The sequence below is a fragment of the Xenopus tropicalis genome, chromosome 10 (genome assembly GCF_000004195.4).
Source record: "Xenopus tropicalis strain Nigerian chromosome 10, UCB_Xtro_10.0, whole genome shotgun sequence".
NCBI classification, from domain to species: domain Eukaryota; kingdom Metazoa; phylum Chordata; class Amphibia; order Anura; family Pipidae; genus Xenopus; species Xenopus tropicalis.
This window is the reverse complement of record NC_030686.2, coordinates 49,567,756-49,594,831: the sequence shown is the minus strand read 5'-3', so window position 1 is coordinate 49,594,831 and position 27,076 is coordinate 49,567,756. Positions and strand designations below refer to the sequence as shown.

Sequence of the window (27,076 nt, the reverse complement as noted above, 5' to 3'; positions counted from 1 at the left end):
CTAGTAACCAATCAGTGCGGGTTGTACCGGTCTAGTTACCTCTAGTAACCAATTAGCACTGCTTGCAACAGTCTAGTTACCCCTAGTAACCAATCAGTGCGGGTTGTACCGGTCTAGTTACCTCTAGTAACCAATTAGCACTGCTTGCAACAGTCTAGTTACCCCTAGTAACCAATCAGTGCAGGTTGTACCGGTCTAGTTACCTCTAGTAACCAATTAGCACTGCTTGCAACAGTCTAGTTACCCCTAGTAACCAATCAGTGCGGGTTGTACCGGTCTAGTTACCCCTAGTAACCAATTAGCACTGCTTGCAACAGTCTAGTTACCTCTAGTAACCAATTAGCACTGCGGGTTGTACCGGTCTAGTTACCTCTAGTAACCAATTAGCACTGCTTGCAACAGTCTAGTTACCCCTAGTAACCAATTAGCACTGCTTGCAACAGTCTAGTTACCTCTTGTAACCAATTAGCACTGCTTGCAACAGTCTAGTTACCCCTAGTAACCAATCAGTGCAGGTTGTACCGGTCTAGTTACCCCTAGTAACCAATCAGTGCTGGTTGTACCGGTCTAGTTACCCCTAGTAACCAATCAGTGCTGGTTGTACCAGTCTAGTTACCCCAAGTAACCAATCAGTGCTGCTTGCAACAGTCTAGTTACCCCTAGTAACCAATCAGTGCTGGTTGTCCCAGTCTAGTTACCCCTAGTAACCAATCGGTGCTGGTTGAACCGGTCTAGTTACCCCTAGTAACCAATCAGTGCTGGTTGTACCGGTCTAGTTACCCCTAGTAACCAATCAGTGCGGGTTGTACCAGTCTAGTTACTGTAGTAACCACTGAGCCACTAGTTCTGATCTTTATTTTAGATGTTAAAAAATTAAAAGCAACAATCTGATTGGTTGGCATAAGCAGCACCTGTGCTAGTGGGGTTTTACCTGCAACTGCCTTTCAATCTGCCGGCGCCCCCTGTGGCCCAGTCTCACTCAATGAGGTCTCTGTAGCTCCAGCGCAACCTGCTGAGGCCGCAGTGTGGGGCCCCCGAGCCGTAACCCAATAGAGGCTGCGCCATCCCCCTCGGGAACACAAAGAGTTAACTCCGCACCTGCTCCCCTACAATTTGCCCTTTAATATCCTTCTCCCAAGAGATTCTGCAGCAGCTCTGGGTCTGTATGTATGTATTGGGCAGTCGGAACTGGATTGGGTCCGGTATTTCTCCCTTCTGTCATGTTTCAGAACCAGCAGTGCAGGGTATATAAACAAGCAGAGAGATACTGTTTGTAAGTGTGTATCCATAGCAACGGATTCTCTGGAACCTGATTTGCCTATGAGCCGTAGCGCCCGTTATCTGCCCGCGATGCTAATGACCGGGGCCCTTGATACCCATGCAAATGGGCACACAGGAAGGCACAGCGGCCTCCGTACAATACAATAGCGTGGAAACGAGCAGGAGGGGGTCGGAATCACTTGGCACTCCCGATTTCAGCCGCGAGAAAATAGGAAATAGATCCTTCCTCCGCACAATGTTACCATTTCCCTTTCCCGAACTACTTACAATGATACATTCCCCCCCCCCGACACCGCATTGGGCAGTTCCTCATTCACCCTGCCTGCCCCCCTATTCATACTGAGACAATATAGATAAGAATTCAGTTCATCTAATGCTCCAATATCACGGTTAAAGGTTAACTTCCCCTTTAACAGTTCGGATGCAACAAAGGGTGTAAAACGTAAGCATTTTCAGTAGTATTGAGTGCTTAGTGTAAATGGGAATATACATCTGGGGCGGAGGGGATGGCTACTGCGTCTCTGGGTTTGGCAACTGGCGTTTAACCCTTTCAGCCCCGCAGTGAGGTTAGAGAGAGAGAGAGAGCAGGGCAGGTTTGCGGATCAGGCATCAAACCATCTCAATGCCTCATCCTGTTTAGTTTTGTGGTTCTGGGTATTAAAGGGAGGGGTGATATAAATACCGAGGGCTCTGCCTCGCTACTCCCCCCCCCAAAAAAATATAGTTATATTCGTGCAGAAGATAAAAGGCCTAGGAGCGAGTAGCGGAACACACCCTTTTAGCCACAGAAATATGAGTCTGTAGTAAAACTGTTTTACTCAATGGCTTGGGGATTTATATATGTATTGTTATTGCTCCCCCCAAGAGCTGACAGTTACATTTTAATTGCAAAGAAATGAATTTCTTAGGCACAATATATATGGTCCTAGTAGTGCCCCCTGCGCCTCATTCCAATAGATCCTGGGGTACCTTGAACTATAGTGGGGTGACTGTTACCCCAATGTTTCTATATATCTGTAACCTTGTTATGGGCTAAGGGGGCCCAGCCTGAAGGCCAGTTAGGGGGGATTTGGGGTGAGTGCTTATTTGTGCCCTGGGTACCCCTGGAACTATAGCGGGGTGACTGTTACCCCAATGTTTCTATATATCTGTAACCTTGTTTCTCTGGCTGCAGTTGCTATGTGTTCCCTTCTTGCTGAACAACGGGGAAATTAATATTACAGGGAAATACAGTGTGACAATGTCATTGTGTGTTATTTTGTTATAACAACCCTTTGTGCTGAGAATTGCACGTCCTGATTGGCCCCGGACCCCTCAGCAAGGCTGTGTCCCCTGTAATAAAGCCCTTATGTGCAGTGACAGTTGTGGCTCTTTGCTTCTCTGGCCTCACAGAAGTGATAATTGGGCTTTTGTGCTGCTTTGTGGCTACTGATTGTTCCTGTCTAAGAGCTGGGATTATTTCTGTGCCAGTTACTATCAGCTCTCTGCCTGGCAACAGCTCGGGGTCCGATCAAGCGCCATTCGCAGGATCTATACCCTTTTTATCAGTTTACAGCACTGCTGCCTAGAGATGCCTGTGACAGATTTAACTAGGAGAGTGGAAAGAAAGCTGAATTCTGAATCTTACCCATCTCCCACATTGATTCCCCCCTCCCATTCCCAATTCATATGATTGGTTAGTTTTGCCCTGTCCCCGTGAGTGTGCCTCTGTCCCCCCCACTCGCTGTTTGTCACCCATGATCAGGCGAAGGGGACGGGACGGGCTTTTAAGAACTGAGGTTTCCTGCTGTGACTCAGCCGCGCCAATTCGTAGAAAACAGTCCAACGTGGATTTTATGGGGTTGGTCACCTTTAATGTAACCTTTAGTATTGTCTGGGACAATTTGCAATTGGTCTTAGTTTTTTATTACTTGCAGTTTTTTTAATTATTTTAAGTTTTGTTCAGCAGCTCTCCAGTTTTGCATTTCAGCAGCTATCTGGTTGCTAGGTTCCAAATTACCTTAGTAACCAGGATTTGGTTTGAATGAGAGACAGGAATATGAATAGGGGAGGGGCTGAATAGAAAGATAAGGAATAAAAAGTAACAATAACAATAAAACTGGAGCCTCACAGAGCAATAGGGTTTGGCTGCCGGGGTCAGTGACCCCCATTTGAAAGCTGCAAAGAGTCAGAAGGAGAAGGGAAATAACTCAAAAACTATAACATATAAATAATGAAGACCAATTGAAAAGTTGCTTAGAACTGGCCATTCTGTGACATATTAAAAGTTAATGTAAAGGTGAACCCAGACTTATGTAAATGAATGTTTTTTTTAATTGGAATCGACACAATTTCCCAGTAATCAGCACAAATTACCCAAGATGCCAATGTAAGCACTTAGCCAGCTGGCGCTGGGCTGCAGCGTGTCCGGCCCTGTTGTACTTAACCCTTAGTACTGGGTATCGGTTCCATGGAGCCACTACCCCAACAGCACATTATAGAGACTGATGGGGACCTGCGAGCCCGACGTTGCCCTTCTCTAACTGCCCTGCAGGGAGGCAGAATGCATTCGCATTTACACCGGCCTTGGCCAATGGGTGGGATCTTATTGTGGCCCCAGGATTCCTGTATTATGTGCAGTACCACATTTCACCTGTTGGTGGCAGTACATTGTGTGACACACAGTAACCATCACTGAGGCATCTCATGACAAATCTCTATTTTTGCCTCTCGCTGCATGCACTCTGGCCAGACACAACTACCAGTGTGTCACTTACAGTCTCGTGACAATTGCAAAACTGTCCCTGGAAGTGCCGCGCTCAGCGCCGAGGCCCCAGCTGGTCTCCCCGGTTATTACCGGCCCGGCGACCGCATTCTGTGCAGTCACGCTCAGTAACAACAAGGAATGAGAATATTTTAGTTTAAATAAAAGACCTGTTTCATCTGTTTGTAATTTCTTATTGCTCCTTGTTTGCTTATTCTCTTCCATGGGTGGAGACATCTTTTGTCCTCTGCATAAACAAACACCCACCCTGCCCATACCTTTGTCATTCTAAATTCAAGCATCGTATCTGTATAAAAGCATTCACAGTTGCACAGATTCTATCTGATCCCCCCCACTGTAAACAGCAGTCCTGCCCTGCTTTATGGCTGAGATTCTAGCTATCTGTATAACAGAGCATTCTGTCACAGTGGCACAGATCCTATCTGATCCCCCCATTGTAAGCAGCAGTCCTGCCCTGCTTTATGGCTGAGATTCTAGCTATCTGTATAACAGAGCATTCTGTCACAGTGGCACAGATCCTATCTGACCCCCCCATTGTAAGCAGCAGTCCTGTCCTGCTTTATGGCTGAGATTCTAGCTATCTGTATAACAGAGCATTCTGTCACAGTGGCACAGATCCTATCTGATCCGCCCATTGTAAGCAGCAGTCCTGCCCTGCTTTATGGCTGAGATTCTAGCTATCTGTATAACAGAGCATTCTGTCACAGTGGCACAGATCCTATCTGATCCCCCCATTGTAAGCAGCAGTCCTGCCCTGCTTTATGGCTGAGATTCTAGCTATCTGTATAACAGAGCATTCTGTCACAGTGGCACAGATCCTATCTGACCCCCCCCCATTGAAAGCAGCACAAATCCATTACTGGCCAACATGTTGGGGTTTTTCTGACTATGCAAATCCCCTGTCTACTGACTTTTGGCACCGACGTGACTTCTCCCTGCATCACAATAGGCCTCTCTGTGTGGCTTCGCTGGAAGCCTTAGTAAGCACGCTGGGTGCCCGCGCAGGGTACGGGGAGTAGTTAATCCACAATATGAGGTGCCCGCGCCGGAGTTGGGAGCCTGGGTGTTAGTGCTCTCAGCCAACAACTGCGCCCGCACCCACATACATTGGCACCGGGCACTGAAATAGGCACAGGGACGTGGCGAGTGGAGAAATGGCGGAAGCGGCAAAGGTGTTGGTCCTGTGTGTGTCTGTGGGGGGTTTTATTCTAACTTGTCTGTATTTGGGGGAATCACATAACTGCATGTCGATGCTTTATTACATTATAGGGCGCTTAAAGGGTAAGTAAAGCTGATAGAAAGCAAATTCAGCACTACTTGCCCCTGGTATTAGCACCACTTGGGGTGAATTTCACTCAGTACCCCAAAGGGGGGCTGCTGGCCGGGGGTACCAGGGGATGCTCGGCTGCAGGGCTGACACCGAGGGAGGGGACTGAGAGGTGGAAGAGAAACTTTGTAAACAACAGTTTTGCAAAACCCCTGACTTCCTCTTGGTGCCGGTACTTCCTGGGGTGCTGATTGTACAGCCGCAGAATTAACCCTTGTAATGCCTATTGCCTCATCCAGACCCACACCTGCCCCGGGGGGGGGGGGGGGGGCAACTCTGGGAACTTCCTTTGAGGAAGAGAATGTGTATTGTTTTGTAGGTAGGGGGTGCAGGGAGTTCTACCTCAAGGACTAATGAAGGGCAGAATATTGAACATCCTGCTAATTGTCTCCATCTTGCTGTTACTATTTATTGTCTCCATCAGGCCCCTACTGCCCCTAATGCCTCTGTCTTACCCTACTGTCTCCATCTTGCCCTACTGTCTCCATCTTGCCCTACTGTCTCCATCTTGTCCTACTGCCTCCATCTTGCCCTACTGTCTCCATCTTGTCCTACTGCCTCCATCTTGCCCTACTGTCTCCATCTTGTCCTACTGCCTCCATCTTGCCCTACTGTCTCCATCTTGTCCTACTGTCCCCATCTTGCCCTACTGTCTCCATCTTGCCCTACTGTCTCCATCTTGCCCTACTGTCTCCATCTTGCCCTACTGTCTCCATCTTGTCCTACTGTCTCCCTCTTGCCCTACTGTCTCCATCTTGCCCTACTGTCTCCATCTTGCCCTACTGTCTCCATCTTGCCCTTTCTGTCTCCTTCTTGCCCTACTGTCTCCATCTTGCCCTACTGTCCCCATCTTGCCTACTGTCTCCATCTTGCCCTACTGTCTCCATCTTGCCCTACTGTCCCATCTTGCCCTACTGTCTCCATCTTGCCCTACTGTCTCATCTTGCCCTACTGCTCCATCTTGCCCTACTGTCCCATCTTGCCCTACTGTCTCCATCTTGGCCTACTGTCTCCATCTTGCCCTACTGTCTCCATCTTGCCCTACTGTCTCCATCTTGCCCTACTGTCTCCATTCTTGCCTACTGTCTCCATCTTGCCCTACTGTCTCCATCTTGTCCTACTGTCTCCCTCTTGCCCTACTGTCTCCATCTTGCCCTACTGTCCCCATCTTGCCCTACTGTCTCCATCTTGCCTACTGTCTCCCTCTGCCCTACTGCCTCTTGCCCTACTGTCTCCATCTTGCCTACTGCCTCCATCTTGCCCTACTGTCTCCATCTTGTCCTACTGCCTCCATCTTGCCCTACTGTCTCCATCTTGTCCTACTGCCTCCATCTTGCCCTACTGTCTCTTCCATCACTTGCCCTACTGTCTCCATCTTGCCCTACTGTCTCCATCTTGCCCTACTGTCTCCATCTTTGCCTACTTGTCTCCTCTTGCCTACTGTCTCCATCTTGCCCTACTGTCTCCATCTTGCCCTACTGTCTCCATCTTGCCCTACTGTTCCTCTTGCCCTACTGTCTCCATCTTGCCCTACTGTCCCCATCTTGCCCTACTGTCTCCATCTTGCCCTACTGTCTCCATCTTGCCCCTACTGTCTCCCATCTTGCCCTACTGTCCCTTGCCCTTCCCATCTTGCCCTACTGTCTCCATCTTGCCCTACTGTCTCCATCTTGCCCTACTGTCCCCATCTTGCCCTACTGTCTCCATCTTGCCTTACTGTCTCCATCTTGCCCTACTGTCTCCATCTTGCCCTACTGTCTCCATCTTGCCCTACTGTCTCCATCTTGCCCTACTGTCTCCATCTTGCCCTACTGTCTCCATCTTGTCCTACTGTCTCCCTCTTGCCCTACTGTCTCCATCTTGCCCTACTGTCCCCATCTTGCCCTACTGTCTCCATCTTGCCCTACTGTCTCCCTCTTGCCCTACTGTCTCCATCTTGCCCTACTGTCTCCATCTTGCCCTACTGTCTCCTTCTTGCCCTACTGTCTCCATCTTGCCCTACTGTCTCCATCTTGCATTCTACACATCCTGTTTATGCCAATGGGTTAATTTATTTTGGGTTTGGATTTTAGGGTTTCAAACCTCTCACCCTGTAGGCAGCACAACCTCCAGTCTCAGACCAGTATAAATACTACTGGCAGCTGTAATGGACAAGCAGATCTACTAGAGGAACGCTGTGGGCACCATCATGGTGCCAAAGATGCCATTTTGAGTCCTGGCTAAATCTCTGACCCAGTGCCAGTGCCCCAGTGAGACCAGCAGTCATTCTTACTGACTAAGCAATTAAGGGGTTACTTTTATAGCAGCCCCAAAGGCAGAAGGGTTTTATATGGGCATTAAGGTGACCCTAAAATATTACTTGCCCTTAAGGAATTGTATGAATAGTGGAATTTACAGGCCAGTGTATATATTATACATTAATTGGGTCTGATACCTGGCTGCCTCCCAAACCCACAGCCCCCAGCTGGGCCATTCTGCCTGCGGATTGGGCAATGGGTGCAGATGGAGCCCCCAGGGTATTAGTCACAGCAATGCTCCTCCCTTAGATCACTGTATAACCCTCAGCCAGAAATATCTCCCTGGAATGTACCAAACTCTCACTGACCGAGTGACTATGGTGGTTTCCCGGCTGATTCACTGGGTGCTGTGACGTTGGACCGTGGCCACGTTAGTCTGATGCCCTATGGTCGGACTGGTTTGGCACTGCTGCCCCGCCATCTGCACATGTGACTTCAACAGGGTGCCCTGCAATCCCATTGGCTCACAGTCTGCCAGACATAAAGATTATTATTTGCCAGCACTTCCCATTGGGCCGTGGCCAATGCACGGGTTCCTCACCAAATACATTTGGACTGAGAGATGGATCCCATGTGTGAATCACTGTCTGGGGAGACTCATTAGTATCATAGAAATGTGGGTTTTCTGACCTTTGTGGGTTTTCTACATCTACAGTCATTCATTGGCCTAGCGGTCTGTGAGGGGGGGGTTTAACTAGGGGTAACTGTCTCGGTCCCTGCACATATTGGCATAGTTGGCCGACATGCTGATATACTAATAGATAGATAGATAGAAAGATAAAGAAAGTAGGGCAAGATGGAGACAGTAGGGCAAGATGGAGACAGTAGGGCAAGATGGGGACAGTAGGACAAGATGGAGACAGTAGGGCAAGATGAAGACAGTAGGACAAGATGGAGACAGTAGGGTAAGATGGAGACAGTAGGGCAAGATGGGGACAGTAGGACAAGATGGAGACAGTAGGACAAGATGGGGACAGTAGGACAAGATGGGGACAGTAGGACAAGATGGAGACAGTAGGACAAGATGGGGACAGTAGGACAAGATGGAGACAGTAGGACAAGATGGAGACAGTAGGGCAAGATGGAGACAGTAGGGCAAGATGGAGACAGTAGGGCAAGATGGAGACAGTAGGGCAAGATGGAGACAGTAGGGCAAGATGGAGACAGTAGGGCAAGATGGAGACAGTAGGGCAAGATGGAGACAGCAGGGCAAGACGGAGACAGTAGGGCAAGATGGAGACAGTAGGGCAAGACGGAGACAGTAGGGCAAGACGGAGACAGCAGGGCAAGACGGAGACAGTAGGGCAAGACGGAGACAGTAGGGTAAGATGGAGACAGTAGGGCAAGACGGAGACAGTAGGGCAAGACGGAGACAGCAGGGCAAGACGGAGACAGTAGGGCAAGATGGAGACAGTAGGGCAAGATGGAGACAGTAGGACAAGATGGAGACAGTAGGGTAAGAGGGAGACAGTAGGACAAGATGGAGACAGTAGGACAAGATGGGGACAGTAGGACAAGATGGAGACAGTAGGGCAAGATGGAGACAGTAGGGCAAGATGGAGACAGTAGGGCAAGATGGAGACAGTAGGGCAAGATGGAGACAGTAGGACAAGATGGGGACAGTAGGACAAGATGGAGACAGTAGGACAAGATGGAGACAGTAGGGCAAGATGGAGACAGTAGGGCAAGATGGGGACAGTAGGGCAAGATGGAGACAGTAGGGCAAGATGGAGACAGTAGGGCAAGATGGAGACAGTAGGGCAAGATGGAGACAGTAGGGTAAGATGGAGACAGTAGGGCAAGATGGAGACAGTAGGGCAAGAAATTAAACCTGTTACTATACTGCGGTTATAGAGCTAATGCAATAAATAACAGTGTGGGGCACAAAGGATGAGTATTACCCCCGTACATACCAGTCAGTAAGTCGCTGCTTAAATTCAGCAGGATGAGAAGCCCATGGGGGTAAGAGGCTCAGGGGCCGCTTTATGGCGCTTGATACCGACTGGGACTCAATCCCTTTCCCTGACATGGATCCCATTCCTGGCAGAACAGACAGCGCCCAGCAAGTGATGGGCACCTTCCATTCATATTAGCCGGGTACCCAGGAATCTGTATTAGTGCCAACGCTTTAACCCCTTCCTCCCACACCCAGCCCTCCCTCAGCTTCATCCTATCACATTCACCGTTAGCACTCTCACATCTGATTCGTTTCTTGCCTATTACAGGTATGGGACCTGTTATCCAGAATGCTTCCAGATAAGAGGTCTTTTTCTAATTTGTATGTCCATAACTTAAGTCTGCTAAAAAAATACAATCTAAGGTCCCTATCCCATTCTCATCAGTCCCTGCCCCAGTGAGCTTACAATCTAAGGTCCCTATCACATTCCCATCAGTCCCTGCCCCAGTGAGCTTACAATCTAAGGTCCCTATCCCATTCCCATCAGTCCCTGCCCCAGTGAGCTTACAATCTAAGGTCCCTATCACATTCCCATCAGTCCCTGCCCCAGTGAGCTTACAATCTAAGGTCCCTATCACATTCCCATCAGTCCCTGCCTCAGTGAGCTTACAATCTAATGTCCCTATCCCATTCCCATCAGTCCCTGCCCCAGTGAGCTTACGATCTAAGGCCCCTATCACATTCCCATCAGCCCCTGCCCCAGTGAGCTTACAATCTAAGGTCCCTATCACATTCCCATCAGTCCCTGCCCCAGTGAGCTTACAATCTAAGGTCCCTATCACATTCCCATCAGTCCCTGCCCCAGTGAGCTTACAATCTAAGGTCCCTATCCCATTCCCATCAGCCCCTGCCCCAGTGAGCTTACAATCTAAGGTCCCTATCCCATTCCCATCAGCCCCTGCCCCAGTGAGCTTACAATCTAAGGTCCCTATCCCATTCCCATCAGCCCCTGCCCCAGTGAGCTTACAATCTAAGGTCCCTATCCCATTCCCATCAGTCCCTGCCCCAGTGAGCTTACAATCTAAGGTCCCTATCCCATTCCCATCAGTCCCTGCCCCAGTGAGCTTACAATCTAAGGCCCCTATCCCATTCCCATCAGTCCCTGCCCCAGTGAGCTTACAATCTAAGGCCCCTATCCCATTCCCATCAGCCCCTGCCCCAGTGAGCTTACAATCTAAGGTCCCTATCACATTCCCATCAGTCCCTGCCCCAGTGAGCTTACAATCTAAGGTCCCTATCCCATTCCCATCAGTCCCTGCCCCAGTGAGCTTACAATCTAAGGTCCCTATCCCATTCCCATCAGTCCCTGCCCCAGTGAGCTTACAATCTAAGGTCCCTATCCCATTCCCATCAGTCCCTGCCCCAGTGAGCTTACAATCTAAGGTCCCTATCCCATTCCCATCAGTCCCTGCCCCAGTGAGCTTACAATCTAAGGTCCCTATCCCATTCCTATCAGCCCCTGCCCCAGTGAGCTTACAATCTAAGGTCCCTATAACATTCCCATCAGCCCCTGCCCCAGTGAGCTTGCAATCTAAGGTCCCTATCACATTCCCATCAGTCCCTGCCCCAGTGAGCTTACAATCTAAGGTCCCTATCCCATTCCCATCAGTCCCTGCCCCAGTGAGCTTACAATCGAAGGTCCCTATCCCATTCCTATCAGCCCCTGCCCCAGTGAGCTTACAATCTAAGGTCCCTATAACATTCCCATCAGCCCCTGCCCCAGTGAGCTTGCAATCTAAGGTCCCTATCACAGTCACACACACTGGGGCCAGTTATATCAGGAACCAATTGTCCTGTCGCAGTCGTATATTTCCCAGTACCCACAAGACACAAGGGATGCCATGGGCCATAGATCTGTAGCACCGCCCGCCACTCCGCTGCCTCTATCTAAATAGTTTATATAAGGAACATAGCAACTCCCCAAATTATCCATGTAATGTGTTGTGTTGTTGGCTGTCTCACACAAGGTGCTGTCTCCTGAGACACCCAGTAACATATCCCTGTTTAGACCATATTTAGAAATTATTTAATGTTGGGGAAATCTCTCTCTGTCTTGCCCTGCTGTCTCCCTCTTGCCCTGCTGTCTCCCTCTTGCCCTACTGTCTCCCTCTTGCCCTGCTGTCTCCATCTTGCCCTGCTGTCTCCCTCTTGCCCTACTGTCTCCATCTTGCCCTGCTGTCTCCATCTTGCCCTGCTGTCTCCATCTTGCCCTGCTGTCTCCCTCTTGCCCTGCTGTCTCCATCTTGCCCTACTGTCTCCATCTTGCCCTGCTGTCTCCATCTTGCCCTACTGTTTCCATCTTGCTCTACTGTCTCCCTCTTGCCCTGCTGTCTCCCTCTTGCCCTGCTGTCTCCATCTTGTCCTACTGTCCCCATCTTGCCCTACTGTCTCCCTCTTGCCCTGCTGTCTCCATCTTGCCCTACTGTCTCCCTCTTGCCCTACTGTCTCCATCTTGCCCTGCTGTCTCCATCTTGCCCTACTGTGTCCCTCTTGCCCTACTGTGTCCCTCTTGCCCTACTGTCTCCATCTTGTCCTACTGTCCCCATCTTGCCCTACTGTCTCCATCTTGCCCTACTGTCCCCATCTTGCCCTACTGTCTCCATCTTGTCCTACTGTCCCCATCTTGCCCTACTGTCCCCATCTTGCCCTACTGTCCCCATCTTGCCCTTCTGTCTCCATCTTGCCCTACTGTCTCCATCTTGCCCTACTGTCCCCATCTTGCCCTATTGTCCCCATCTTGCCCTACTGTCTCCATCTTGCCCTACTGTCTCCATCTTGCCCTACTGTCTCCATCTTGCCCTACTGTCCCCATCTTGCCCTACTGTCCCCATCTTGCCCTACTGTCCCCATCTTGCCCTACTGTCCCCATCTTGCCCTATTGTCCCCATCTTGCCCTACTGTTTCCATCTTGCCCTATTGTCCCCATCTTGCCCTATTGTCCCCATCTTGCCCTACTGTCTCCATCTTGCCCTACTGTCTCCATCTTGCCCTACTGTCTCCATCTTGCCCTACTGTCTCCATCTTGCCCTACTGTCCCCATCTTGCCCTACTGTCCCCATCTTGCCCTACTGTCCCCATCTTGCCCTATTGTCCCCATCTTGCCCTACTGTTTCCATCTTGCCCTATTGTCCCCATCTTGCCCTACTGTTTCCATCTTGCCCTATTGTCCCCATCTTGCCCTACTGTCTCCATCTTGCCCTACTGTCTCCATCTTGCCCTACTGTCTCCATCTTGCCCTACTGTCTCCATCTTGCCCTACTGTCTCCATCTTGCCCTACTGTCTCCATCTTGCCCTACTGTCCCCATCTTGCCCTACTGTCCCCATCTTGCCCTACTGTCCCCATCTTGCCCTATTGTCCCCATCTTGCCCTACTGTTTCCATCTTGCCCTATTGTCCCCATCTTGCCCTACTGTCTCCATCTTGCCCTACTGTCCCCATCTTGCCCTACTGTCCCCATCTTGCCCTACTGTCCCCATCTTGCCCTACTGTCTCCATCTTGCCCTACTGTCTCCATCTTGCCCTATTGTCCCCATCTTGCCCTACTGTCCCCATCTTGCCCTACTGTCTCCATCTTGCCCTACTGTCTCCATCTTGCCCTACTGTCCCCATCTTGCCCTACTGTCTCCATCTTGCCCTATTGTCCCCATCTTGCCCTACTGTTTCCATCTTGCCCTACTGTCCCCATCTTGCCCTACTGTCTCCATCTTGCCCTACTGTCCCCATCTTGCCCTACTGTCCCCATTTTGCCCTACTGTCTCCATCTTGCCCTACTGTCCCCATCTTGCCCTACTGTCCCCATTTTGCCCTACTGTCTCCATCTTGCCCTACTGTCTCTATTATATCCCATGCCCATTCTTGCTGATACTGTTGGACCCACAGACGCTGGGCACGCTGGGCCCCCCTCTGGGACTGTATATTTGGCTGCAAACACTTGTCTGTGCCATGACAATGAATACATAATACAATTAGCTGGATAAGGATGATGGGACTTGTAGTTCAGATTCACTTGACAGATCCCAACCTGACAGCCCAGACTGCAGTATTTATAGGTAGATTGATGGGATTATTGGGCTTTTACTGAGTCTCTCTATCTAATAACAGGTTTCAGGCTTCGGAGCTTGTTATTAGCCCATGGGAAAAATCACAAACCTGTTTGATAAATCAGAGCCAAATAGGGCAGGAATATCGTGAGCTCGTTAGCAGGAACCTAACGATCAACATTTAGTTTGGTGCCGACAGTCTTAAAGGGAAACCCCAACAAACACTGTTGTTTTATATTATGAAAGAAATTCTATCTTTTCCCATGTTTCTTTCTATTCCCTAGTTCTGACTTCTGAAAGAATGTGGTTCTGCTGCGGCTCTGCTACATTGTTTCAGGAGTCGGGTCTCGCTTGCTGTGTGCCCAGAACATGCCACCCTGTGTATATGTGTAAATGGCGCCGGGGGGGACTCACCGTGGCCGGACAGTTGCGCGGGGGGGCGTCACAATGTCCCGTTGAGCTGTAACGAGAGAAATTCAGGATAAGGTGCGAGACTGTCAGTGCCGCCTCTGCTGGGCGGCCGATTCCCTGCTCCTGCACTTCCCTCATTTAGTATCGATCTTGTCCAGAACAGAAACTGGAGCTGCTCCACTTCCCACTTCTGTGCAGTTTGTTTATCTAACCGACAAGGCAGCCATCCCCAGACTGTAAGCTCTTGAGGCGAGTTTCTATTCCTATCACAGGTATTAATCTAAGGGGAACTAGTTTTTTCCTTTTGTGTAAAAACAAATATCATTCTGAGTAACTTCCCATTATCCATTTATTGCAAAATATTCTATTTGTGGGAGATTCTATAAAGGGGACTTTGTCAGTTGCAGTACCACTTTCTGCCTGCTGCTGCCCATAGAGACAAACAGAACAGCGCCCCCCTGCCAATCTGCAGGATACTGCTACCTCCTCCAGTAATCAGATAAACATAATCCCTCTATGTCACTTTTAGGCCTTTGGGGTTTTATAAACAGTAACACAAGAAACCCATGGGCCCAGGGCAGAAAGTTCTTGGTACCGGCACTAAATCTCCAGTCCAAAATAGAACAAGACATGCAAAATTGTATCCCTGAGCATTGTAAATGGGCTCCTACCACTTCCACTGGGAGGCTGAGCCCTGTATCCACCTCACTATCCAAGTAGATCAGCCACTGAGCAAACCGTTCCGCAGAGGCTGTTGGGAGTTGTAGTCCAACACAAGGCAGAAGCTGCAGGTTTAGTTGCACAGCACTCACCTTTGGATGCCCAGTTGCCTGTCACCCATCCCCTACTGGAACGCCCAGAGCTCGGGGTGCCACCCTGATCTGTCACTGTGCATGTAGGGGCCGGCCTGGGGCAGATCTCCGGTGCAGGCAGCAGCAGCAGAGCTGGAGGAGCAGGCGTGCAGAGCGCTGGTATCGGTGTGAGTGGCTGGGAGTCGCGTGTCAGGATGTCGCACACTCACTTCCCTCCCCAGCGATGGGAGGGGGAGAAACACTGTCTCCTCTCTACTGGGTGCTTCTCTCATAGCTCCCCTCTCAGCTGCTCCACCTGCAGCACCCAGCACCCTGCCCATTCCAACCTGCTCCCCCTGCAGCACCCTGCCCATTCCAACCTACTCCCCCTGCAGCACCCAGCACCCTGCCCATTCCAACCTGCTCACCCTGCAGCACTCAGCACCCTGCCCATTCCAACCTGCTCCCCCTGCAGCACCCAGCACCCTGCCCATTCCAACCTGCTCCCCCTGCAGCACCCAGCCCATTCCAACCTGCTCCCCCTGCAGCACCCAGCACCCTGCCCATTCCAACCTGCTCCCCCTGCAGCACCCAGCCCATTCCAACCTGCTCACCCTACAGCACCCTGCCCATTTCAACCTGCTCCACCTGCAGCACTCAGCACCCTGCCCATTTCAACCTGCTCCCCCTGCAGCACTCAGCACCCTGCCCATTTCAACCTGCTCCCCCTGCAGCACTCAGCACCCTGCCCATTCCAACCTGCTCCCCCTGCAGCACCCAGCCCATTCCAACCTGCTCCCCCTGCAGCACCCTGCCCATTCCAACCTGCTCCCCCTGCAGCACTCAGCACCCTTCCCATTCCAACCTGCTCCCCCTGAAGCACTCAGCACCCTGCCCATTCCAACCTGCTCACCCTACAGCACCCTGCTTATTCCAACCTGCTTGCCTTGCAGCACCCTGCCTATTACAACCTGCTCCCCCTGCAGCACCCTGCCTATTCCAACCTGCTCCTCCTGCAGCACCCAGCACCCTGCCCATTCCAACCTGCTCCCCCTGCAGAACCCAGCACCCTGCCCATTCCAACCTGCTCCCCCTGCAGCACCCTACCCATTCCCATCTATTCACCTGCTCCCCCTGCAGCACCCAGCACCCTGCCCATTCCCATCTATTCACCTGCTCCCCCTGCCCATAGCTCTTGTCTTTCTGCACTTTGTTTTAGTCAAAAGAACTTACAATCTGTTTTCCTATTGGGAGACACTAAGTGGAGTTTACAGTATATCTTAACAGTTGATGGTAAGCACGGGAGCTTGCCATCTATTTTTTTTTTTACCAAGTAGAAAGATCTTACAAGAAACAAACTTTAGCTATAAGGAGGCACCTAACCCAAGAAGCTTGCAATCTAGCGGTGCTATTCAGTAAACTGGATGGAGCTTTGCAGTTGAACCCAGCCCAGCAGGGAGCTGATACCCTAGTGGACACTCATGTAATGGTTTTGATGCAGATAATACGGAGGTCCCTGGACCAAGGAACTTACAATCTAGCGAAGTCATAAAGAGAGATTTGCAGGTCTCGCAGTGGTTTGTTTGACCCAAGGAGCTTACAGTTTATTGTATAGGACTTCGTAGCCCTCCAGCCGTCAGGTTCATGTGCAAGTAGTGCCCCCCAATGGGCAGTGGTGGCCGCGCAGGACACACACATAACAATACATTTCACAGCTTTAGAGAAACAGGAACCTGCCCCCGGATTTCATCACAAAAGCTGTGAAACAGAATTTACTGTAAATTCCCCCCCCCCCCCCCCAGTCAGAGTCTGAGAATTGGTCACGTGGGGCAGGAATTTGGGCCTCTATTTGCTTCCTAGATTTGCATTTATATCAGAAATACATCCCATGTAGTGTGCTCTGTGTGGCTTGGCTCATAGAGAACTATGGAACCGGTTTAACATTAGGGCTTTGCCAGACAAGTAGCGCCTAGGACACAATGTGTTGGGACTTATTCTGTCATAGCCCCGCCCCCCAGGACACTGTAAACATTTTTGCCCCCCCCCTGTCCTGCTGGGGCCCATGTGAGTATGACCCACTGCTACTCGGTATAAAGCGTAGGATTAGTCTTTAGTGGGCCTGATGGATATGGATTCTTTCTCTCTCTCTCCCTGTCTAACCTGGAGTATCTGAATATATGGAACCTGTGCGTCCTCGTGTACTCACCTTGTATTTATTCTCTCATGTACCAAGTGCGCCATCTTGTGTATTATCCCGTGTACTGCAGGGGAGAAGGGTTTGGTGCCAAATAGAGGGGATTTAGAGAGAGTCTCCAAGAGGTTGGTGGCCCTTGGGTTACATGGCTGTACTTTGGCTGAATATTATTGTCTCAAACGTATCCCAAGGGGTTTGAGGGTGCATTTGTGACCCCACACTTTTCTCAGATAATGTGGAGTTTTGCAGGAAATTTGAAGGCATATTAAACAAGTGCTCATTGGACATAATTACCTTAACTATAGAGTGTATATAGAAGGGAATAACGTACGGATAACAAAGGGCGAGCGGACAGACGGGGGGAGCGGACAGACTGCGGGGAGCGGACAGACTGCGGGGAGCGGACAGACGGGGGGAGCGGACAGACAGCGGGGAGCGGACAGACGGGGGGAGCGGACAGACTGCGGGGAGCGGACAGACTGCGGGGAGCGGACAGACAGGGGGAGCGGACAGACAGGGGGAGCGGACAGACAGCGGGGAGCGGACAGACAGGGGGAGCGGACAGACAGCGGGGAGCGGACAGACAGGGGGAGCGGACAGACAGCGGGGAGCGGACAGACAGGGCGAGCGGACAGACAGCGGGGAGCGGACAGACAGGGGGAGCGGACAGACAGCGGGGAGCGGACAGACGGGGGGAGCGGACAGACGGGGGGAGCGGACAGACGGGGGGAGCGGACAGACGGGGGGAGCGGACAGACGGGGGAGCGGACAGACAGCGGGAGCGGACAGACAGCGGGGAGCGGACAGACAGCGGGGAGCGGACAGACAGCGGGGAGCGGACAGACAGCGGGGAGCGGACAGACAGCGGGGAGCGGACAGACAGGGGGAGCGGACAGACAGGGGGAGCGGACAGACAGCGGGGAGCGGACAGACAGCGGGGAGCGGACAGACAGCGGGGAGCGGACAGACAGCGGGGAGCGGACAGACAGGGCGAGCGGACAGACAGCGGGGAGCGGACAGACAGGGGGAGCGGACAGACAGGGGGAGCGGACAGACAGGGGGAGCGGACAGACAGGGGGAGCGGACAGACAGCGGGGAACGGACAGACAGCGGGGAACGGACAGACAGGGGGAGCGGACAGACAGGGGGAGCGGATGTCTTCACCTGGTTGAAACAGTTATCAATCTTGTTTGTAGGGATGCAGGGCCCGGCAGGGTTAATGAGATACGTTTGGCGCTGAGCGCTTCCGGCAGGGCACGCGGGTCGGGTTCAAGCCGCAGAGAATGGGAAGCGTAGGCCGCACTTTATAATAAACAATAAATGGAGACCACACAAACTTATATGGTGCGGATAAAAGGCCGCAGCAGCTTTATTGATTTAAATGTATAACAGCAATGAATATAACTATTCAGTTGTTACCGTATAAACCATCCATTGATACAGCCCCTGATACCCAATAAGCAGGCCGCCTTGTAACCATGCAAAAAGGTTCCTCCAAACACAAACTATAGATACAATAACCTTCAGCTGCCACAATACCCATTGTTTTTTTATTACCTTTATTAAACATTTAAACAAAATTACCAATGATAGGTTGGGCGGGTTGGGCACCTCTCCAGCTGTCCCACGAGGCCCAATGACAGGTATCCCACAGGAATTCCCCTATTATACCCCTTCTTTTCCTGGGCCTTTCCCATTGCTAACACCTGACCCTACTTAACTACCAATAAAATGACTTTGCTCCCCCAAACTATACTGTACTGCAACCTAACGTTAACCCAATGTTGTCTGTCACGCTCCCATGACCCTGCCGGCTTATAGCCCACAGGTTCCAGGGGGGGCACTAGTAATTTTGGATAAGAAGTATTATGTATAGGAGATTCTGGGTCAGCTTAATGATGCTGGCACTTATATGCGGAGTATGCAGGTTGTATTTTAGCAATCTTGTCCCATTACCAAGCACTAGGGGGGGGTGAGTGAGGCTCTTAAAGATGATTTACCATAAATACTCCAGTATAAGCTGACCCGAATATAAGCCAAGGTACCTAATTTTACCTAAGAAAACTGGAAAAACGTATTGACTCGAGTATAAGCCTAGGGTGGGAAATGCAGCCGTTACTGCTAAGTTTCAATAATCAAATAAATAATAAAAGGACACTCAGCGTGACCCCCTGTGAACTCTTCATAAATATAACATGTTGGCAGCTGCAGATTAGGGAAAGGTGGATGGCGGACCCTTTCACCCTCCTGCCTTGAAGAGTTACAACACTTGCTGATAAAAAAAAGAAAGAGAAATGCAACAGCAGCAGACAAAAGCAAGTTTGGGCAAGCTAAGGAAGCTGCCATACTAAGGGGCACATTTACTAATCCACGAATCCGAATCCCACCGCGACTTTATCATATTTTGCGCAACTTTTTCTTCTGCGCCGCAATTTTTTCGTATTTAGCAATTGTAAACGGCGCGAAAACCGATCCGATTTTTTATTTATTAGTGGTCATTTAACTCAACTGGATTAGATGAGTACTTTGTAAAGTCAATTACTTTCTACAATGAGAGAAGGTGTCAGTATGTGTCTCTTAGGTGCTATGCGCGCACCACTACCCCCACCCTGCAAGAATAAAAGTTTGTCTTCCTGGCATACTTGATACTTGATACCTTGAAATCCATATACTCGAGTATAAGGCGAGGGTTACTTTTTTAGCACATTTTTGGTGCTGAAAAACTCGGCTTATACTCGAGTATATACGGTAATTCAGGAATTTCCCAGCATACCGGTGTTTTATACCAAAGGTGCATAAAAAGTCTGAAGTCTCCTCCGGGATGTCCCATTGTAGCAGGGGGGCACTCTAGCAACTTTTTTTGGGATAAGATATTGGCGCCTCTTGTGTCCTGTGGGGAATCGTAGGGTTGATTCACTAAAGTGCGATAAGCATTATCACATGCTTTTTTGCGTTAAAATTGATTCGCTAAAGTATTATCGCATGCGTTAAGTCACATATTGCCCGCGTTAAATAGCGCGCAACCGCATTAGTTAATTTTACCGCATTGCGTTAATTCTCGCGCAGAAATAATACTAATGTATGATTCACAAACACTTAAGGGCTGATTCACTAAGGTGCGTTAAAACAAGCGCTATTTATAGCATGTGTTAAAAATGTTATCGTGTCTAATTTTTCGCGTCTTAACGCACGATTCATTAAAAGGATATTTGCGTTAATTTAAGCAATGCTGTTTGCATTATTTAAGTCGCGAAGACTATTTTCGTGTGGTATTCGACGCAACGCGCGCTAATTAACGCAGCACACTACTTGTTGCATGTGCTAATTAACACGCACGCCATATAAGCCATACACACCATTACACTGGTAAAACAACTTTTCCGAAAATGCCCGTTTCCCTGCAAACTGGCGGCTGCATCACTCTGGGGCCAACACAGACTGAATAAATCCCACTGCAAAGTCCTTATTGTGTTGCCAAAAGCTCATTGTACTTTTCTATAATTACCGCCTGCCCCAAGTAGGGGTTAATTTTCGCACAGACTAATGCGATATTTAGCGCATCTAAGTGAATCATGCGTTAGTATTATTTCTGTGCGAGGATTAACACAATGTGGTTGCGCTCTATTCAGCGCACGCGATATGCGACTTAACGCATGTGATAATACTTTAGCGAATCTCGAATTTTTGTGCTCGTTAATTTTAACACAAAAAAGCATGCGATAAGCGTTATCGCACTTTACTGTATCAGCCCTTTAGATGCGCTAAATATCGCATAGTCTGTGCGAAAATTAACCCCTACTTGGGGCAGGCGGTAATTATAGAAAAGTACAATAAGCTTTTGGCAACACAATAAGGACTTTGCAGTGGGATTTATTCAGTCTGTGTTGGCCCCAGAGTGATGCAGCCGCCAGTTTGCAGGGAAACGGGCATTTGAAAAAAAAGTCGTTTTATGAGCGTAATGGTGTGTATTGCTAATATGGCGTGCAAGCTGCGTTAATTAGCGCGCGTAGCATCGAATACCGCACGAAAATAGTCTTTGTGACTTAAATAACGCAAACAGCATCGTGTCTAAATTAACGCAAATATCCTTTTAGTGAATCGAGCGTTAAGATGCGATAAAATCACGAGCTGCTCCAGTGACACTGCCTCAAGCGGGGGCGCCACATTCATGATTTGTTGGTAATATGGGGGGGTGACATTACATTGACATTAATGATGTTGTTGAATATGTTTTCATATTATGACCGATGAGAAAACCAGTGAACATGGATACTTTATAATGTTTCTTTTTGACTCAGGTTTAATGACCTTATGATATGAATCATATAATGTTTCTTTTATGGGGGGGACCCTTGTTCATCTAAGGGGCGAGAGCATCGAAACGTTGTAATTGATCTGCACGGTGCAGTAAAAATGTCCTTTTCCTATATATATATGAAAAGTCCAGGAATTGTGCACACAGAAAACTCCAGGTACTGCCTGGGTGCCTGGTTAACATAACATAATTAGTAGCACAAACAAACCGCACTCACAGGACTTGTATGAAGCAAAAAAATGGTGTTTAATTCAACGTTTCGGCTTAGACTCAAGCCATCTTCAGGACACATATACACACACATATATATATGTTTATAGCAATGGGCAGATGCACAACTACACAGCTTGTCCCTCCAGTGCTTCTCTATGTGACCCCCCTACTGCTGAACTGCCCCTCTACATTCGAGCAAATGGTCAAAAGTCATTTGTTTGTACCCTTGGGGGTATTTGTGTGCGCGGCAGTCATTTTTGCATGCAAGTGGGGTAATTACAAGCATAATGGAGAACGTGTTCCAGAAACTACCAAATCTGAGAACAAGAAGTAATACAGTTCCAATATTAACACTTAAATATCAGATATGAAAACCTGTTTATTTGTCTTTGCTTCCCCCAATGCATCTAAACATTGTCTTCTATTCTTTCATTTGAGCAATACCAATATAGCCACAAGAGGGCAGTGTTGTATTTCAGGATAACATCTTGGAGATTATTATAAGGGATATTGTGCCCCTACTGTAAATGATAAGGATATTAGCAGTCACTGAGGGGTTCTGTGCCCCCCATATAAAGGCACAAGGCTGCAGGCTGAGTTATACAGGGAACTCTGAGTATCACTCATGTATTATAAGGGATAATGTACCCCCTACTGTAAATGATAAGGATATTAGCAGTCACTGAGGGGTTCTGTGCCCCCCATATAAAGGCACAAGGCTGCAGGCTGAGTTATACAGGGAACTCTGAGTATCACTCATGTATTATAAGGGATAATGTACCCCCTACTGTAAATGATAAGGATATTAGCAGTCACTGAGGGGTTCTGTGCCCCCCATATAAAGGCACAAGGCTGCAGGCTGAGTTATACAGGGAACTCTGAGTATCACTCATGTATTATAAGGGGTAATGTACCCCCTACTGTAAATGATAAGGATATTAGCAGTCACTGAGGGGTTCTGTGCCCCCCATATAAAGGCACAAGGCTGCAGGCTGAGTTATACAGGGAACTCTGAGTATCACTCATGTATTATAAAGGATAATGTACCCCCTACTGTAAATGATAAGGATATTAGCAGTCACTGAGGGGTTCTGTGCCCATATAAAGGCACAAGGCTGCAGGCTGAGTTATACAGGGAACTCTGAGTATCACTCATGTATTATAAGGGATAATGTACCCCCTACTGTAAATGATAAGGATATTAGCAGTCACTGAGGGGTTCTGTGCCCCCCATATAAAGGCACAAGGCTGCAGGCTGAGTTATACAGGGAACTCTGAGTATCACTCATGTATTATAAGGGATAATGTACCCCCTACTGTAAATGATAAGGATATTAGCAGTCACTGAGGGGTTCTGTGCCCCCCATATAAAGGCACAAGGCTACAGGCTGAGTTATACAGGGAACTCTGAGTATCACTCATGTATTATAAGGGATAATGTACCCCCTACTGTAAATGATAAGGATATTAGCAGTCACTGAGGGGTTCTGTGCCCCCCATATAAAGGCACAAGGCTGCAGGCTGAGTTATACAGGGAACTCTGTGTATCACTCATGTATTATAAGGGATAATGTACCCCCTACTGTAAATGATAAGGATATTAGCAGTCACTGAGGGGTTCTGTGCCCCCCATATAAAGGCACAAGGCTACAGGCTGAGTTATACAGGGAACTCTGAGTATCACTCATGTATTATAAGGGATAATGTACCCCCTACTGTAAATGATAAGGATATTAGCAGTCGCCGAGGGGTTCTGGGACCATAAATATGATCCAAAGTGACTGTGGGTTTCTCCTATTTTAAAACAAATATTGAGTTAAAATGAGACGTAGGGAGAGATTGTGACGGTTTGCCGGTGTTTGTGCCGTACCCAGGGGATCCCTCGCTGGATGCAGAATCTGATTGAGGCTCTTTGGGAAGCGCAGGACCATGAAATCCCAGCAGCCCCCCTGTCTGCCTGGCAGAGCGGCACTTAAGCCTGTGCCCCGAACCCCCCGCACCCCCCGCAGCGCTCGGACTCCCCGCACCCTCGGCCCAGTAGCAGGTGGACTGGATACGGGGCAACTCACCACGTGGCTGATCCCTTGGGCTCAGACATCGCAGAGGGGATTCCATAGAGCCGCTAATCCCCCCCATAAGGTAAGATCTCCCCTCCGTCCCTTTTTTCTATTTGTCTCATAAAACCCTCAGGGCTGCAGGGAGTTACTGGGCACCAACAGGGGGAAAAAAGTCAAAAAATCTCATTATTCCAATAGAAAAGTACATTTTATTTCACCCTCATGTCTAATTATTTTGGCGCGTGGGATAATGGCGCCCCGTGTCCTGGTTAATCCGCGAGACAAACCGCTCAACGGAACTGTCACTCCCCGAGAGCGTCCATTCCAGCCGCACGTTTCCCAGAAATCATCCCGATTTTATTGTTTTTCTTTTCTCCGTAAGAAGGAAAAATGGTGCTTTTTTTTATCCCCTCTGGCGTTGGAGTGAGATCATTTCCACTGAAATCCTCTCTGAATAGACGTTTGCGCCCCCCCAAATATTTATCCCCTTCTACGTGTGTCTGTTTGTTGAAATACGTGAAGATGTCGGAGGGAGAAATCAATATATTTATACGGACCTGACACAAAGAGTCAACAGCCCGTCCGGCCGCTGTTAATAGACGGTGCCAAGCCGCTTCCGCCGGGATTGTTTCCCCCTATCCCCACTAATCCCTGCGCTCGGGAGTTTAGCTAAAATGGTAAATATTTGACTTTGGCCCCAGTCAAGAAAGATCTGGGAGATTCCGTGCTTTTTTGTTTTACATTTTTATTGTGTTTTCTTTTTTAAATCAAAATGATACCCGTGGCACTGTTGGCTCTGTTGGACTGCCAGAAACGCAGCCAAATGGATCACAAGGGAGCGCAGGAAAAGAGCAGCGGTGCATTAGCTCAGAGCCTGCGTGTGTGGCCTATAGAGTAAAGCTTAGTGTTGGGCTGAGGAGCTGTACTGAGACACTGGGCATAGATGGAGAATAAATACAATGGGGTGATATAGAGCTTTAGGAGGGGTTATATGGTGCAAAGGGGGATTATATGGAGCAATTGGGCGATAATATGAAGCAATAGGAGAGGTGATATGGAGCAATAGGAGGGGCTATATGGAGCAATAGGAGGGGCTATATGGAGCAATAGGAGGGGTGATATGGTGCAATAGGAGGGGTGATATGGAGCAATAGGAGGGGCTATATGGAGCAATAGGAGGGGTGATATGGAGCAATAGGAGGGGCTATATGGAGCAATAGGAGGGGTGATATGGAGCAATAGGAGGGGCTATATGGAGCAATAGGAGAGGTGATATGGAGCAATAGGAGGGGCTATATGGAGCAATAGGAGGGGCTATATGGAGCAATAGGAGGGGCTATATGGAGCAATAGGAGGGGCTATATGGAGCAATAGGAGGGGCTATATGGAGCAATAGGAGCGGTGATATGGAGCAATAGGAGGGGCTATATGGAGCAATAGGAGGGGCTATATGGAGCAATGGGAGGGGCTATATGGAGCAATGGGAGGGGTGATATGGAGCAATGGTGGGTTCTGTGGACTAATGTGAGGTTCTATGGAGTAATAGGAGGGATTCTGTGGAGCAATGGGGGGCTACATGCAGCAATAGCAGGGGTTCTATGGAGCAATATGTTGGGCTATATGGGACATTAAGTATTATCCAGTATATGAATTGGATAGGTAAGTGCAAACCTTCATCTGAGGGAAACAATATGGCAGCTCTGGGAGCACCACATCTATTTGATATGTGACCAATTCCCTATTTGCTGGAGATGTCGGCTGAATTAAGGAGTATCTGTAATATTAAAGGTGCAGCGTTGTGAGAAAGCGAGGCCGCGCCGTATGCCCCCTGTAAGGGGTTAATAACATTGGCGCCTACAACAAGAACCTTCTTTGGGTTTCATGTGCCAGAAGTGTAAGGATATCCGGGAGCCTGAAACGTTGTTTTCACCTCTCTGGGCCATTAGCATACGCTTACCCACAATGCCACGGGGCAGGGCAAATTCCTCTATTCTGTGGCTTTGTGGCGCTTAACTGGTCGGGCGCATGCAAATGACATTCTTGTTTTAAAGAAGGTTTTTAGTGTTTTCCTTCCAAACAAATTCTTTCAGACCTAACCCCCCCCACCCACCCCCACCACCCAATGCACCATCATCCACATCCCAAAAAAAGGAAGAGGTCACCCCGGGTCAGCTGAGGGCTAAGAAGAGCTGAGGGTGTCCAGATGATGTGAAAGTTACACCCCTAGCGCGGCGAGGGGGGGGGGCAACACAAGCGAGCGGTCCCCATATCAACAGAACCTGACATTCACGCATTCCGCACTCGGCTATTCAGCCCCCATTGTCTCCCCAAGACAAAGTTGTCTGGTTGCCTTTGTCAGCTCGATATTAAAATCATTAAAGGCTCTTTCAATATGGAAATCAGCCCCGAACAAAGGTCAAATCACTTGGTTTCCCATCTAATTCGGACTGAATATTAAATGGCGGCAGGGAGAGTTCCCCCCCCCCCCATGGAACCGGCTCACAAAGCCTGAAACGGATTAGCGCCAAAGGCTCCGAGCTCAACACCAGGCCCCTGTCTAGCGGGAAGGGCCACTATCATGGAAATACGCCCTATAGAAACAGGAATTTTCCCTCCATACAGAGATCCAGGTGGCCAACGACCCCCCCCCCCCCGGCACTGAATGGGTCCCATCGTGACCAGATTCCTCCGACACAAACTAGATCCCCCCCCCAAATAAAGAAGACTTTGTGACAAGGGTTGATTAATGGAGTCTCCCGTTGGTCACGTGTTGGGTTTGTTTGGAAGGAAAGGGCAGAGGAAGGCGTTTTTTCTGGGTCACCGGCTGCCCATGTAGGGGTGACCCCCCCCCCCCATACACATAATAATAAGTCAGGCTTGGATCAATGGGGGGGGGAACATTCTGACCTGCGTGTTGTACTCCTCATCTGACTCCTCACCCCGGGGCAGTGTGTAGTCTGTTTGGGTGGCTACTGTATAGGCAAACTGGGCTACTCTACATTGTCCCATTGTCGCGCAGCCCTTCAGTATGGGCTAATAATGCCCAGTTGGGGTCTATCAGTGCGACTTTGGGGGGCTACTGCAATCTACTATATGTCCTAACTGGGCTACTGTAGTGTCTGTACCCTAAAGTGTAACACTCAGGGTCCTGTGGCTTTCTCTTATCAAATGGGTGGGCCAGGGGAGCATGCTGGGTAATTTTCCTCTCTACTGTGTGCTCTGTTATAGGCCCTACAGTGTTGCTCTCCTTTGTCACAGAGCATGCTGGGTAACGCTTAGCTCTACAGTGCTTAGCAGCTCTGTTATATGCGCCATAGTGTATTTATCCTGTGCCACAGGGCATGCTGGGTAATGCTCAGCTCTACTGGGTGTTCCATTATATGCCCTATAGTGTCTTTCTCCTGTGCCACAGGGCATGCTGGGTAATG

At 49.4% G+C, this 27,076-nt stretch overlaps 2 protein-coding genes across 3 annotated transcripts in view; one reads left to right on the top strand and one right to left on the bottom strand.

The window, feature by feature from the left end:
- The window catches only part of pik3r5 (phosphoinositide-3-kinase regulatory subunit 5), a 35,357-nt gene extending 20,234 nt beyond the window's left edge, over positions 1-15,123 (bottom strand). The window contains exons 1-2 of one of the 2 annotated variants that reach the window (XM_012954256.3): positions 14,891-15,123; positions 14,082-14,127 (exon numbers count right to left, since the gene is read on the bottom strand). The gene's annotated coding sequence lies outside the window, so the exon portion shown is untranslated. 2 annotated transcript variants of the gene reach the window in all.
- LOC100493770 (netrin 1) overlaps positions 1-27,076 on the top strand; it is a 116,215-nt gene that overhangs the window by 13,966 nt on the left and 75,173 nt on the right. Inside the window, exon 2 of the mRNA XM_031894499.1 lies at positions 23,466-23,730. The gene's annotated coding sequence lies outside the window, so the exon portion shown is untranslated. The remainder of the gene's footprint in view (positions 1-23,465; positions 23,731-27,076) is intronic.